Source organism: Rutidosis leptorrhynchoides, chromosome 3 (assembly GCF_046630445.1).
Source record: "Rutidosis leptorrhynchoides isolate AG116_Rl617_1_P2 chromosome 3, CSIRO_AGI_Rlap_v1, whole genome shotgun sequence".
Classification (NCBI taxonomy): Eukaryota; Viridiplantae; Streptophyta; class Magnoliopsida; order Asterales; family Asteraceae; genus Rutidosis; species Rutidosis leptorrhynchoides.
This window is the reverse complement of record NC_092335.1, coordinates 620972564-620988159: the sequence shown is the minus strand read 5'-3', so window position 1 is coordinate 620988159 and position 15596 is coordinate 620972564. Positions and strand designations below refer to the sequence as shown.

Here is a 15596-nt window from a genome sequence, read left to right as displayed (position 1 = left end):
AACGGAAATGCAAGAGTTGTTAAATCAAACCCAAGAATTGCTCGAAAAGGGTTTTATTGGACCGAGTGCTTCCCCATGGGGTGCTCCTATTTTATTCGTGAAGAAGAAGGATGGTAGTATGCGGTTGTGCATTGATTATCGTGAGTTGAACAAGGTGATAATCAAGAATCGTTATCCATTGCCTCGGATTGACGATATTTTTGATCAACTCCAAGGCGCGACTTACTTTTCTAAAATCGACTTACGGTCCGGCTATCACCAAATGCGGGTCCGTGAGGAAGATATTGTGAAAACGGCCTTTCGAACGCGTTATGGGCATTTTGAGTTTGTAGTTATGCCTTTTGGTCTTACGAATGCACCGGCGGTATTCATGGATCTTATGAACCGAGTGTATCAACCTATGTTGGACAAGTCGGTGATTGTGTTCATTGACGACATACTTGTCTATTCGAAGAGTATGAAGGAACATGAACATCATTTGCGTGGTGTGTTAAAGACGTTGCGGAAGGAGAAATTGTATGCAAAATTCTCCAAATGTGAATTTTGGCTAAGGGATGTTCAATTCCTTGGTCATATTGTAAACAAAGTTGGTATTCAAGTAGATCCGGGGAAGATTGAGACGGTAAAAAGTTGGGGACGACCGACTACGCCTACGGAAATCCGAAGTTTCCTCGGATTGGCAGGTTATTATCGTCGGTTTATCCAAGACTTTTCTAAAATCGCTTCTCCTTTGACAAAGTTGACGAGGAAGAACGCTAGATTTAATTGAGAAAATGAGCAAAAGATTGTTTTCTAATTGTTAAAAGAGAAGTTGTGTCAAGCTCCGATGTTAGTGTTACCAGAAGGGGTAGAAGACATGACGGTTTATTGTGTTGCGTCTTTAAATGGGCTCGGGTGTGTTTTAATGCAAAGAGGTAAAGTCATCGCTTATGCCTCTCGACAATTAAAGGAACACGAAACGAGATACCCGACTCATGATCTTGAATTGGCGGCGGTGGTGCATGCGTTGAAAATTTGGCGCCATTACTTGTACGGTGTCAAGTGTACGATTTATTCGGATCAAAAGAGCTTAAAACATCTTTTTGATCAACGAGATTTGAATTATCGTCAATGTAGGTGGATGGACCGGGTAAAAGATTACGATTGTGAAATACTTTATCATCCGAGTAAGGCGAACGTGGTCGCGGATGCGTTAAGTCGGAAGAGTCAACATCCGGCAATACAAGTAGGATCGTTATGCATGATTATTACTAACGATTTTCTTGTAAAGCTCGGTGAGATACAAATTGAAGCTTTTGTTAACAACAAACATGAGGAACGGATCGTGGGCCAAACGGAGTTTATTACCTTAGGTCCGCATGGTTTGTTGTCCTTTCAAGGATGAGTGTGGGTGCCTAGAATGAGATATTTTCGACGAGTGCTACTTGATGAAGCACATAAGTCAAAGTATTTCATTCATCCGAGCGCGACGTGTGACTACCCGAAAATTTTCGACCAAATTTAAACTTTATCTTTATATTATTCCGACACGATAAGCAAAGTTTGTCAAGTTGAATCTCAAGAATTTTAAACTATGTTCATACATTCATTTAACCTTGACCAAATTTCAACGATTCACGAACCATTATATAAATGGATATGATTATATATGTGTATAGGTATAGTTATATTAATTGAAAACATTAACAAAGTATTAAACGTATAATACTTTACATGAACGTATTTGTTTCAATATGATTATCGATGGAATTAGTAGATAATATCAAATAATTGATTTATCAGATACAATGTATGATTACGAGTCTCTGTTGAGAGGTCCAGTTTGATTTAGGAAACCTTCATTTTTAACGATATTCGGAATTATTGGTAAAGTGATTTATAAGTAAGAACAAAAGTTTCAATTTACGAGAACTAGACAAATGTTAATGGAAATTCCTGTTTGATTATCAATTCATTCTTTACAATAATTCCTCCGTGACTTTTGATAAGATAACAAATTAAGCTTTCATATCATTTATTGTGAAAATAAGAACGTGAAGTGTAAATAACTTGGATGATTGAATATCGACAAGTTAAGTAAATCAATGTTTTGCATACATTTATTTAGTCGTTGGACTGTAACCTTCAATTCACGAACCACTATTTGTAAATAGATATGTGTGTGTGTGTATATATATATATATATATATATATATATATATATATATATATATATATATATATATATATATATATATATATATATATATATATATATATATAATTGGAAATATAATTCGAAATATTATAAGTTGTTGTTATTAAAAATTAATTATGAAAAATAAAATAAAAATATAATATTATAATAATATCTATATATAAATAAAAGTATATTAAAAATAAACATTAAATGATTGTAATACTCGTTTAATGTTCCGATTAATATTAAGCAAGTTAAAACTTATATGATTTTAAAATAAACGGTGATCCGAAAATGAGTTATATAAATATTAGGCTTATTAAAAATGTATTTAGGAGCTAATAGGTAAATTTGAACACTTTTCATATTTTACCTGGAATCGGGCGCGGACAGTGATATAATTTTTATTAGTAGTTAATGACCAAATTTTATACCATAATGACTAAAATAAATAAATATAATTAATTTAAAAATATGAGATTTTTCTGAGAACTTTTATCCGCCACTGATTACTATCGGAGCACGATATATCAAACCGTCGGTAGAATCAATTCAGATTATCTAATGGCTAACTGTTTAACATGTGAATTATTATTAAATTATATTATAATTATAAATATATTATTTATATTACTTTATATATTATGCATTCACCACCACATGAACCATTTTGTCAATTGCTTCTATGCATAATTGAATTAGGTGTATCGTTTGAATTTGTTTTACTCACAAATTAAAATCATAAGTGTTATATATATACATGTACACACGGGAGATAGAGAATTGTATATTACTTTGCTAATTGAAAACCTGGATTACTGTTTCTGATTGATTACTATGTATCAATCTATCAATACCTTTATCTATCTAAATTATATATATATATATATATATATATATATATATATATATATATATATATATATATATATATATATATATATATATATATATATATATATATATATATATATATATATATATATATATATATGAGCATATCTAACCCATCACACCCTACCTTAAGCACTCTTATTCAATCATCGTCTTCTTTTATTTTTTATTTTTTTTCTTCTCTTTTATTTTCTCCACATGCTTCAATCACCAACTCTTGTTTACGTTTTTGATTTGAACCACACAAACGATCACGACCATCATCAAGGCATCAATCACCAACCTCTATATTATGCTACTTGCTAATTGTTTTCTGGTTCTGCATATACTTTAAATGTACCCCGCAACCACAACAAACCGTTACATATGCACTGCATATAGAAACCATGTATCTTTTTCTCTTTTGATAACCACCATTACCGCTACCATCTCAATCAAAACCGCTACCAAATCAGTCGACCATCCCTCAAATTTCAAGGAAGCTGCGAAGCATGGAAACTGATGACGTGAAGATCGTGTCCTTTTATTTTGATCGAATTTAGATTGAATTTATTACACGAATTGGTTGTGATTATATGGTGTTCTTATGATTTCGGATTGATTTCACACATATAGGCAACTTTGTCCTATCCGTATAGTAATAGTTTATTTGGTAAATCCGGTTCGTTCCACAGGGAGATGGAGTTTTCAAGATTTTTAATTGCTAAAAGTTAATCTATTTAAAAGGGGGATTTTGGATTAGGGTTTACTACTTAATTGAACGGAATTTAAATTTAACTAAAACGAAATAACTAAATTAACGACAATAAAAATACAATTTAACTAATTTGACAAAATAGAAGAAATAAGGTTTTTCATGGCAATATAGCAAAATAGTAAAAAGTAATTAAAATTTACTATATGGTAAAAAGTGAAATTGAAGAGATTTAAAATAAGGTAAAGTAGTGGCTACTAAAATATGTCCCCTCTGGATTTATTGATTGTTTTTAAGTCCGATTACGATGTTTTAATATATATATCCTTATATTTTATCTTTCGATTTATAAAGATTTAATTAACTAAAACTAAATCTCACTTTCGTTTAGATCTCGTTTTAGCGAATTAAATTATACCCCGACTATTTAAATTAAGATTTAATCCAGTTTTTACTTTCGTTAAAACCAAAATTATAACGGTCTTACCCTTTTTATAATTACACGATTATATAAACTGTAATATTACCCAAACCACCGAATCACACTTCTAAATTGTTGTCAATAATTTGTCCATATGTCCGTCTAGATCACCGAGGTGTTGAAGCATAATTTATGTCAATTTAATGCACTTTCGTTTATCAATTTTAATAAATTATGTGATAGGGGTGAAAATATTAAATTATATAACAATGGGTCGGTGATTAAACTTAATATTAAAAATAGTCAAAGTTACATCATAATATTATAATATGGTTCAATCCATTTGTCCAGAGGTTCTACATTTTAGTTACCACTATGGATATTTAGTTGGACATTATAACGGCATAAAAATATAAATTATAAAAAATGGACATGGTAATAATAATAATAATAAACGATAAAAATAATAAATAATAAATAACGATAGTAATAACAACGATAATAACGATACGCGAAAATAAAGTTGGGACGTGGAGACTTACAGCGAGTTGGAACAGTAAAAAGTAATATAATTAGTGTAGCGGTACCCGGACAGAACTCCGACTTAAAGCCCGTAAATTAAACGTTACAATAACTTTATTATTAAAATAAACTTAAATTAAAATTATAATTATAAATATATATTATGTTTACAGAAATGAAAATGAAAAGAAAGTGTACATAAAACTCGAGCAAAGTGGCTTTTTATAGAGATGTGGCCTGCTATAGTAACCCATGCGATCGCATGGGTTTTATGCCTATTTCCCATGCGATCGCATGGCCGCCAGATCCAGCTCACAATTTTTTAGATTTTTACTTGTCGACATATTATAAAAATATATACAATATATAAATAATTTATATAATTATTTAAATATTATATTATATTCTTGTGCATAGTTGACTCATAATTTTGGCTCCGATGTCTCGTACATTTACGCCCGGTTTATGTCTCAGTCCTGGTTTCTCGAACATCTTTTTGTACAATTTAATATCGTGTAATTTGCGTTCCGCGACTTGCATTCTTGTCAATCTTTAGACGTTTTTCTTCGATAATTTAAACCACTTGGAGTGTAACTTGTACGTTTGAGCATTTTGGACGTTTTTGCCTTTTAAATCTTCATTTTCGACTTTAAATCTTCATTTTTGAGCGATCTTCGTCTTTCGTCTTCGCACTTATTTATTTAAACGATTACAACTAAAAATAAGAAAATTACAATTAAAAACATTACATTTTGGAATGATATTGCGTCTAAATATATGTTCGTTTTAAGCAATATCAAATATCCCTACACTTGAACGTTGCTTGCCCTCAAGCAATATAGAACTTGAAATAAAACAAACTTCACACTAATCACTTCTTTATTCTTCACACTTTATACATCAGTGATTTTAATACGGTGTAAACAATGATAGTAACAATGTGATTTACAGTCCCACATGACTATGAAAATTTAGATCCTTTAAGGAAATTGGATCTTTATGAAAACATTTGATCTTTTGAAAATTCAATCTAGCTTTTACCCTAGATAAGTTTTCCGATTAAACCCTTTATCGGTGTTGCAAATTGTTTTTGTGGGTGTTGTGGGTTTCAGATTTTAAAATTTTAGTTCAAAACTTGCGGTTTTGTATCACCCACTAGCTAACCTTGTATTAGGAAAGCAACACGTTGTAACGACCCGGATTTTTCCGATCGTTTTATACTTATGAGATTAATATTTACATAAAATAAACCTTACCAACATGATAAGCAATCCAAACTGTTGAGACTTATGTTTTTGGAAAGAGTTTCACACAACATTTGACCGTCCAATTTGACCGATGATATCATGAACTATATAACACACGATAATTATACGATTATGTATATGTACATATCTATACATATTTAACATGATTTAAGGATGGTTTAACATTTCATTGTGAACTAACAACAATGAGTTATAAGTATACTTTGAGACCACTAACTTAAGTTTTCAAAACGATAACTATATGTAACATTCTTTGACATATATACTTACAATATATAATGTGTTGGTGATCTATGTCACCAATATGATTTAAGTGTAATGGGATTAATTTGTAACCAAAATAATCTTGATAAATATCGAACAAGTTTGGGGAAGTGTGGAGTGCACACTTGTTTGAACTTATCTTGATTATGACGGGGGTTCAGGGGCAGCGCCCCCGATAAGCGGGGTCCAAGGGGTGGCAACCCCTGGCGGGGTCCAAGGGGCAGAGCCCCTGGCTAGGGTCGAGCTGCCAGGTCAGCTTGGAAATTTTTTTTTTGGGCTAACATTGCTTTATTAAAAATGTCTTAGAATTTTATTTTGGCCCGGTTTGACCCAAAAATAAAAGCCCAGTTTTGAGCCTCTTTTACAGTTATAAACCCGTCCATATTTGAATTCTCATTCCGATTCCTCAAAATTTCTACAAGTATATCTAGGGTATATGTAACCGTATCATACCCAGCTTTTATACGTATTTACTATTGGTATATACCAACAATAAACTTCAATGATCAGCCACTAGACATGATGTTACATGTGGGAACCAGCCATTTAACCTCATGTGTGACTTTTGTGCAAGAAAACAAACTAAATCTCCTATATATCCATCCCATAATCATGCTATTTTGCACACACACACATACAATTTCATTTCCAATTTTCTTTCAAGTTAATTCACTCCCTAATCTCTCTTCATTTACCTACTCATGAACGTATCAATATAGTCATCCGATTTCAAGGAGATTACTTCCAATCTTTCAATCCCACTCCACCACTCTTTTGATTCCAAGCTTTTTCTTACCTTTTCCAGTAGCTTTGTCCAAGTAACTTGAGGTAGTAACCTTATTCATAACCTTATTCGATTCATATTTATATAGCTATCTTATTTTGTGTTATAAAATTTTAACAACAAGAACATAGTTTGAGTGATTTCAAACTTGTTCGCAAACTAAATAGATCCTTCTAATTTGATATTTTAAAAACACTTCAAGACCTGTAATATATCATATTATGACAAAATCGGATTAATCATATCTTGGCTAATTAACATAATATTTAATATATATTTACTTATGATTTGATTTTATATATTTCAGGACCACCCGTAAACAACACGAGAAGATTAATCATAAGACCTCATGATTGTACGCAACACGTCATTTGACAACACGGTACTTTATGTACACAACACGTCATTTGACAACATGGTACCATGGGTCAAGATTAATTCTGATCAATACGAATAAGATGGAGTCTTTATTTATTTTATTTAAGCAACTAATTGTGGACCACTAACATCGGACTGCTAACTACGGACTAAGAAAATTTTAAAAGTATTAAAAGTACATATATATATATATATATATATATATATATATATATGTAACGATTACTTGAAAAGAAAATATGTTGATATATTATATATATGGTTAGGTTCGTGATATCTATCGGAGACCAAGTCGAGTTAAATACCTTCAAGACAAAAATGAGTATATAGTCCCACTTTTAAACTCTAAATATTTCGGGATGAGAATACATGCATTTTATGATTTACGTTATGGACATAAGTGATTAAAAATATATATTCTACGTTGAGTTGTACCACTGGCATACTTCCCTGTAACTTGGTAACTACTATTTACATGAGGTATTGTAAACGCGAATCCTGTTGATAGATCTATCGGGCCTGACAACCCCAACCGGACTGGACGACCAGTATTCAACGGTTGCACAGTACTTCGTTTCGGTGACTACACTTGGTACGGTGTAGTAAGATTTCATAATAAAGGGAATATGCGACGTTGATTAAATGTTAAGTATGGTTATCAAGTGCTCAACAACTTAGAATATTTTTATTAAAACGTTTATATATGAAATCTTGTGGTCTATATTCATAACGCTGCCGGCATTAAACCTATATCTCACCAACTTTATGTTGACGATTTAACCATGTTTATTCTCAGGTGATAACTAAAAGCTTCCGCTGCAACATGTTGAATTTAAGCAAGATCTTGAGTATGCATATTTGTGTCAAAAATAAAACTGCATATCGGAGGATTTGTAATGTAAAATATGTTGGAGGTCGTATTGTTATTATCACATGTAAAGTTTGTAAGTCTAAGATTATCGCTAAACGATAATCATTATTAAGTTGTTTAAACCTTGTATTTGTAATAAAAGCTATGGTTTGTATTGTAAAAACGAATGCAGTTTTTGAAAAATGTCGCATATAGAGGTCAATACCTCGCGATGAAATCATATGTTATTGTATTCGTCCTTATGGTTAAGGTCGGGTTATGACACACGTCCAATATACTTGTCCCGTATATTACCTTTCAGTAAACTACCGTCTGGTTGTAAAGGAAAGCGATGAACAAGCAACTGTTAAGGCAATGTCTAATGACATGCTTTTGATTATGGTCCACAACGTGTCGGATGCAATTACTATCCTTTGTATTAGAAATAGCAAAGATCACCCTATAATTTTTCGGTCTGGCACAAGGTCCTGTCTTCGACCATGCTATGCAACCACCGTTCTTACGGTTGACACCCGATTTGGTTCAGGTGACCTAATGAATTCTTGATGAATTCTCAGGATTTTACGTTCAATGGTAATGAACGCATTGAAAATAGGTTTTCAGAAAACAAATCGGTTTTAATTTGATCAAAATATTTTCTCGTTCAAGCTCGAGTTTAGATATCATTGAATTCCATGAGTTTGTAATTCTCAATTTTTAAGGTCAATCTCAAGGATTGAGTAATATCAGGCTTAAATGCTGATTTTTAATCTTTAAGGAGATTATCCTTTCTGGGGGTCTGATTCATTAGTCTTATCAAGCTAATTTGCACGGCGCCCTCCCCATTTTACGAGACAGATCCTCTCATGGTTAGGATAAGTCTGACCACTTGACGACCATGTTTGATGCTGAGGTCCATAGATTTCCAACTGATTTTCGAGAAAACTTTTCAAGGTTTTTCGTAGACTCTACAACTGGTCTGGACGACAACTTCCTGACCTAAATCAAGAAGCGCATTTCTTTTTCTGAAGACTTTACTTCATTTTAATGATGGAATTGATTCATCCTGTAGATCCATCTTTTCTTTAATTTTCACAATTTAATGGGTAAATCAAATTTATACAGCCCAAAGCAAAAGTACCTGCAATAAACTTCGTACAAACATGTGATAACAGTTCATATATATTGACAAATCTCCCCACACTTGACTTTTTTTCATGCGTCTTTTTAATTATAATAAATAAATTCAAGCGTTTTAGTTGTTTCTCAATTTATGTCCTTTTTTTTAAGGTTAACAATAATTTCGGTACCCGCACCTAGTTTTATCGTTCATAAACATATTAAACAAGATTTGAATTCATTTAGTTAAAAAAAATTTTAAAATTTTCACAAAATTTAGAAAATAAGTCAAGTGTATATACCCGAGAGAATTTATAACCCCTCCCCACACTTGAGATCATGCAATGCCCTCAATTGCAATGAAATCAGACTAAATTAAATTCACGAGGGCAATTAGAATAGAAAGGGAGTTAAAACCTCTTTAGCTAAAAAGCAGTAACTTGCGAGTTTTCTGTTTAATCTGTTGATGTTGATTTGTTCGTCATCCCAAAATTTCTGTCATCATTTCATATGTTTTGCCAAAAATTGGTTGCTTTTGCAAAACTGAATTTCAGTCTTTGAAAATGCGTCTTTTACCCTTATTAGTACATAAAATAAACTACAAACATATATACATATTTTTGAAGTTTGGTATATTACCCCACATTCATATAATATTTTTGGCATACTTTAGATCAATAATATTAAAAATAATGATAACAAAATTTTTCGCCCCGTCCTTGGGTAAAGCAATTTCGGTTCTATGACCTAGTGTTCAACTCACGACGAATTTTAGAAATCATTTTTTTTAACTTAATGAAATAAAGTAAATTTTGTTTTTAAAATCACACAAAACTTAAATTTAAAAAGCATATTAATTTCATACAAAACTAAAAAAATGCAGAATGGAGGGAGAAGACTAGTTCTTTAGTGTCCGCTAGCGGAAAAGACCAATCGGGCTCCACTCTTGAAATAATTTGAAACGTTTTAAGAAGGCGAGTGGTTAGCTAAAATTACCCTGAATTTATTTGTCCTTAGGGTAGAATGTGATGTCATCTCTTTCAGTGTTGTTGAACCCTTCATAATAGAATTTAAGTCTGTGACCATTCACATTGAAAATACCACCATTCTTGTCATATAACTCTACGTATCCGGATGGAAATGCTTGTTTTACTTCATACGGTCCCCTCCATCGGGACTTAAGTTTCCCAGGTGAAAACTTAAAACGTGATTGAAAAATTAGAACTTTGTCTCCTGGTTCAAATGCTTTCTTCTCTTTTAAGCGAGCATCGTGCCATTTCTTAGTTCTCTTTTTGTAAGATCTCGAATTTTCATATGCTTGAAGTCTTAGCTCGTCTAATTCATGCAATTGTAAGAATCGATTTTCTCCGGCTTCCACAAGGTCTGTATTACATTCTTTTATTGCCCAATATGCCTTGTGTTCAACCTCGACAGGTAGATGACACGCCTTACCATATATTAATCGAAAAGGAGTGGTACCAATGGGTATTTTGAATGCGGTTCTAAATGCCCATAGCGCATCATCTAGCTTTCGATGCCAGATTTTTGGATTATTCTTAACTGTTATTTCTAAAATTCGTTTAAGACCTCGATTTGTGTTTTCAACTTGGCCACTCGTTTGAGGGTGGTAAGAAGTTGAGAAACGATGATTAACTCCATACTTTTTAAGTACTTTCTCGAGTAATTGATTTGTAAAATGAGTTCCACGATCACTGATTAATGCTTTTGGAAGTCCGAATCGTGAGAAAAGGTTTTTGAGAAAGCTGACAACAACTCGAGCATCGTTAGTGGGTAGAGCTTTTGCTTCAGCCCATTTAGAAACATAATCGACTGCTACGAGAATGTATTTGCATTTGTTAGAGGCAGGGAACGGACCCATGAAGTCAATACCCCAAATGTCAAATACTTCGCATACTAGGATGCTTTGTTGTGGCATTTCGTCTCTCTTGGAGATATTTCCAGATCTTTGACAAGCATCACAGGTTTTTACCATATTATGTGCATCTTTGAAAATTATAGGCCAGTAAAAATCTGAGTAAAAAACCTTCTTAGCTGTATAGCTTGGTCCGAAATGTCCATCAGCTGGTCCTTGATGACAGTGCTCCAGAATTTGTTGAGCTTCTTTACCGTATACACATCGACGAATAACTTGATCTGCTCCTATACGAAAGAGATTAAGGCTTTCCCAGAAGTAAAACTTTAGATCAGCGAAAAATTTCTTCTTTTGCTGATAAGTTTGATTCTTAACAAGAATTCCTGCGGCAAGATAATTGGCAAAGTCCGCAAACCATGGAATTTTTTCTTCCGTTTTAATTTTCATAAGGAACTCGTCTGGAAAAGTATCGTGAATAGTAGATTCGTAGAGTGTTTCTAAGTTAGGATTTTCAAGACGGGACAAGTGATCTGCAGCGAGATTTTCAGCACCCTTTTTATCCTTGATTTCAATGTCAAATTCTTGTAGGAGTAGAATCCAACGAATTAGTCTAGGCTTAGCATCTTGCTTTTTGAATAAGTACTTTAGGACTGAATGATCGGTATAAACAATTGTTTTAGATAACACTAGGTAAGATCTAAACTTATCGAAAGCAAAACCTACTGCAAGAAGCTCCTTCTCAGTAGTTGTGTAATTCAACTGAGCTCTTGTAAGTGTTTTACTTACGTAGTAGATTGGTTGAAATTTGTTATCTTTACGTTGACCTAAAACAGCTCCCAGCGCGAAATCACTAGCATCACACATTAGCTCGAAAGGTTTGGACCAGTCGGGCGATACCATGATGGGTGCATTCGTAAGTTTCTCTTTCAGAATGGAGAAAGCATTTAGACATTCGTCGTTGAAATCGAATGTACTGTCTTTCTCAAGAATTTTAGTCATGGGTCGAGGGATTTTAGAAAAGTCCTTTATGAATCGTCGATAGAATCCCGCATGACCAAGGAAACTACGAATTCCTTTAACATTGGTTGGAGGAGGAAGTTTTGAAATAACGTCTATCTTAGCTTTGTCTACTTCCATTCCAGCTCGAGAAATCTTGTGTCCTAAAATAATGCCTTCCTTCACCATGAAGTGGCATTTCTCCCAGTTTAAAACAAGATTTGATTCTTCACAACGAATTAGCATTCGTTCAAGGTTTGAGAGACATGAGTTGAAGGAGTCCCTAAAAATAGAGAAATCATCCATAAATACTTCTATACTTTCTTCAATCATGTCATGAAAAATTGCCATCATACACCTTTGGAAGGTGCCTGGTGCATTACATAATCCGAATGGCATTCGTCGATACGCAAAAGTACCAAATGGACAAGTAAAAATGGTCTTGTCTTGGTCTTTTGGATCAATTGGAATTTGAAAATAACCGGAGAATCCATCAAGGAAACAGTAGTAATCTTTTCCCGCCAAACGTTCTAGCATTTGGTCGATAAATGGTAGCGGGAAATGATCTTTCCTTGTAGCATCGTTTAGACGACGATAGTCTATACAGACTCTCCACCCAGTGACTGTTCTTGTAGGAACGAGTTCGTTCTTATCATTTAGAATAACAGTCGTACCCCCTTTCTTGGGTACTACTTGTACAGGACTTACCCACGGGCTATCGGATATAGGGTAAATTAACCCGGCATCAAGTAATTTGTTAACCTCCTTTTTGACAACTTCTTTCATGTTAGGATTTAACCTCCATTGCCTTTGTACCACGGGTTTAAAATCTTCTTCCATTAGAATTTTGTGAGTACAATAAGCAGGGTTAATCCCTGGAATATCAGTTGTTTTCCAAGCAATTGCCTTTTTGTGGGTTTTTAAAATAGACATTAACCTACCCTTTTCGTCATCGGAAAGTTTTGATGAAATTATGACGGGAAATTGTGACGTTCCTTGGAGATAAGAATACTTCAAATGTTCCAAGAGTTCTTTAAGTTCCAAGGTGGGTGGTTCTTCCAAGGAAGATTTTATCCGGAACCTATTACCATCGGTAATTTCTTCAAAAGGTTCATCTTCCCCGGGAATTTCTTCTTCTACGTATTCTTCATCAGTGACTACCTTCAACAGCTTGTCTAACTCTATATCCACATCAAAATCTTCACCTTCACCCATCGGGGTGAAATCTGAGGTGTCGACATTTAATAGTTCTTGTAGTTCTTCCTCAATACAACAATCAACAATGTCTATTTGAAAACATTCATCATCAGGAGACATAGGGTGTTTCATAGCCTTATCTATGTTCAATATAATTCTATCCTCCCCCACACCTAAGCTGAGATTTTTCTCTTTTACACGCACAATTGCGTCTGCAGTATTTAGAAAGGGATGCCCTAGAATTAGGGGAACCTTACTATCTTCTTCCATTTCAAGAACAACGAAATCAGCAGGAAAGATTAAGTGATTTACTTTAACCGGTAGGTTTTCAGCAATGCTAATAGGATAGTTGTATGTTCTATCAGCTAATCGTATACACATCCTAGTTGGTTTTAAATCACCTAAGTTCAATTTTAAGTACAAGGAGTGAGGCATAAGGTTAATGCTTGCTCCTAAATCAGCTAATGCATCGTACATTACTGAATCTCCCATCAGACAAGGAATGATGAAACTTCCAGGATCTCCAAGTTTTGGCGACAAATTTTGCTTTTGTAAAATTGCCGAGCATTCCTCATTAAGGAATGTGGTTGAAACTTCTGCATATTTTCCTTTGTCTGCTATAAGATCTTTGATAAACCTTCCATAATTCAGCATACCTACAAGAACAACTACAAGCGATACATTTATACAAATTTGCTTAATCATGTCAGCAAACTTGTTGTATTGTGCTTGTAATTTATCTTTCTTCAAATGTTGCGGATATGGAATTGGAGGTTTGTATACCTTCAATGGTGGTTGATTTTGAGTCTTTGGTGCACTTGTGGTTGGCATCGTATTTTCTTCCACCACAGGTTCGTTTTCTTGTGAAACATGAATAGGAGTGAGAGGCTTTGGAATCTCTGGGTTAATGGTTAACCCAGTTCGCGTAGTGATTGAATTAACTTGTGAGATATTACTTGAATTTTGAGTTTCCTTACCCTTATGGTTTGGTTGCGTGTTTGATGGTAAAGTTCCCGATTGCCTTTCACCAAGCAATTGGGATATTCTTCCCATATTTCTTTCAAGGTTTTGAATTGACGCTTGATGATTCCTTTGGACTTGCTCGTTTTCCGTTTGGGATTGATGAAGTTGTCTCTTCACTTGCTCATTCGTTTCTGATTGACTTTTGACAAAATTCATCATAACTTCTTTAAAGTTAGATTTCTTCTCTACTGGTTGCGTGTTATGCTTTTGTTGTTGATATGGTAATTGAGGTAACGGTTGTTGTTGAAAATTTTGTTGAGGTGGAAATAGAGGTTGGTTTCTATTGAAAAAGCCAGGTGGTCCATTTCTTTGAAAAGCAAAATTCTTCGGGTTTTGATATCCTGGGTTTGCAGGTTGATAATTAGAATTCCCTCCTTGAAAATTGCCTTGTCTTTGATTGGCCATAAAATTAACTTGTGCTACTGAGTTCATTGGCCGATCATTGATATCACAATCTTTCATGAAATGTGGCTGTCCACAGATTTCACATCCTACTTGCAATGCTAAAACTGTTGAATTTAGTTTCTCTATTTCTCTTCCAAACTTTTTGAATTGATTTGACAGTGAAGCTATGGTTGTGTTGTTATCTTCATTTTCTTCAAGGCTTGCCACCGTCCTTCTAGGTAGTTGATCTCTAGACGGTGTCCATTCAAAAGTATGAACTGACATGTCTTCTAACATGTCATACGCTTGATTTGGTGATTTGTATATAAATACTCCTCCAGCGGAGGAATCTAATATACCACGAGTATGTTCATCAATACCACGATAAAAAGTTTGAACTATTTGCCCTTTTTGCAATCCGTGTTGCGGACAATTTCGTAACATTCTTTTTAATCTTTCCCATGCATCATAAAGAGTTTCATCCGACTTTTGTTTAAAAGTGGTGATTTCAGTTCTAAGTCTTTCGGCTTTTGCCGGTGGGAAAAATCGGGTAATGAATTTTTCTCTTAATTCGTTAAAAGTTGTGATAGAATCAGGTTTTGATGCTTTCAACCATGCTTTTGCGTCTCCGATTAACGAGTACGAAAAAGTTCTTAACTTAAATGCATCTGAAGAAACATCTTTGTTTTTGTACAGTTCACATAAATCTTCAAAAGCTTCTAAATATTCTATCGGATTATTATTAAGTCT

At 33.7% G+C, this 15596-nt stretch overlaps 1 non-coding gene across 1 annotated transcript; it reads left to right on the top strand.

Annotated features, from left to right (window-relative positions):
• The first annotated feature begins 15261 nt into the window (after nucleotides 1-15261).
• On the top strand, nucleotides 15262-15368 carry LOC139903739 (small nucleolar RNA R71). Its single transcript, XR_011778534.1, has one exon. It is a non-coding gene; the product is annotated as a small nucleolar RNA R71 (small nucleolar RNA).
• The last annotated feature ends 228 nt before the right edge of the window (nucleotides 15369-15596 follow it).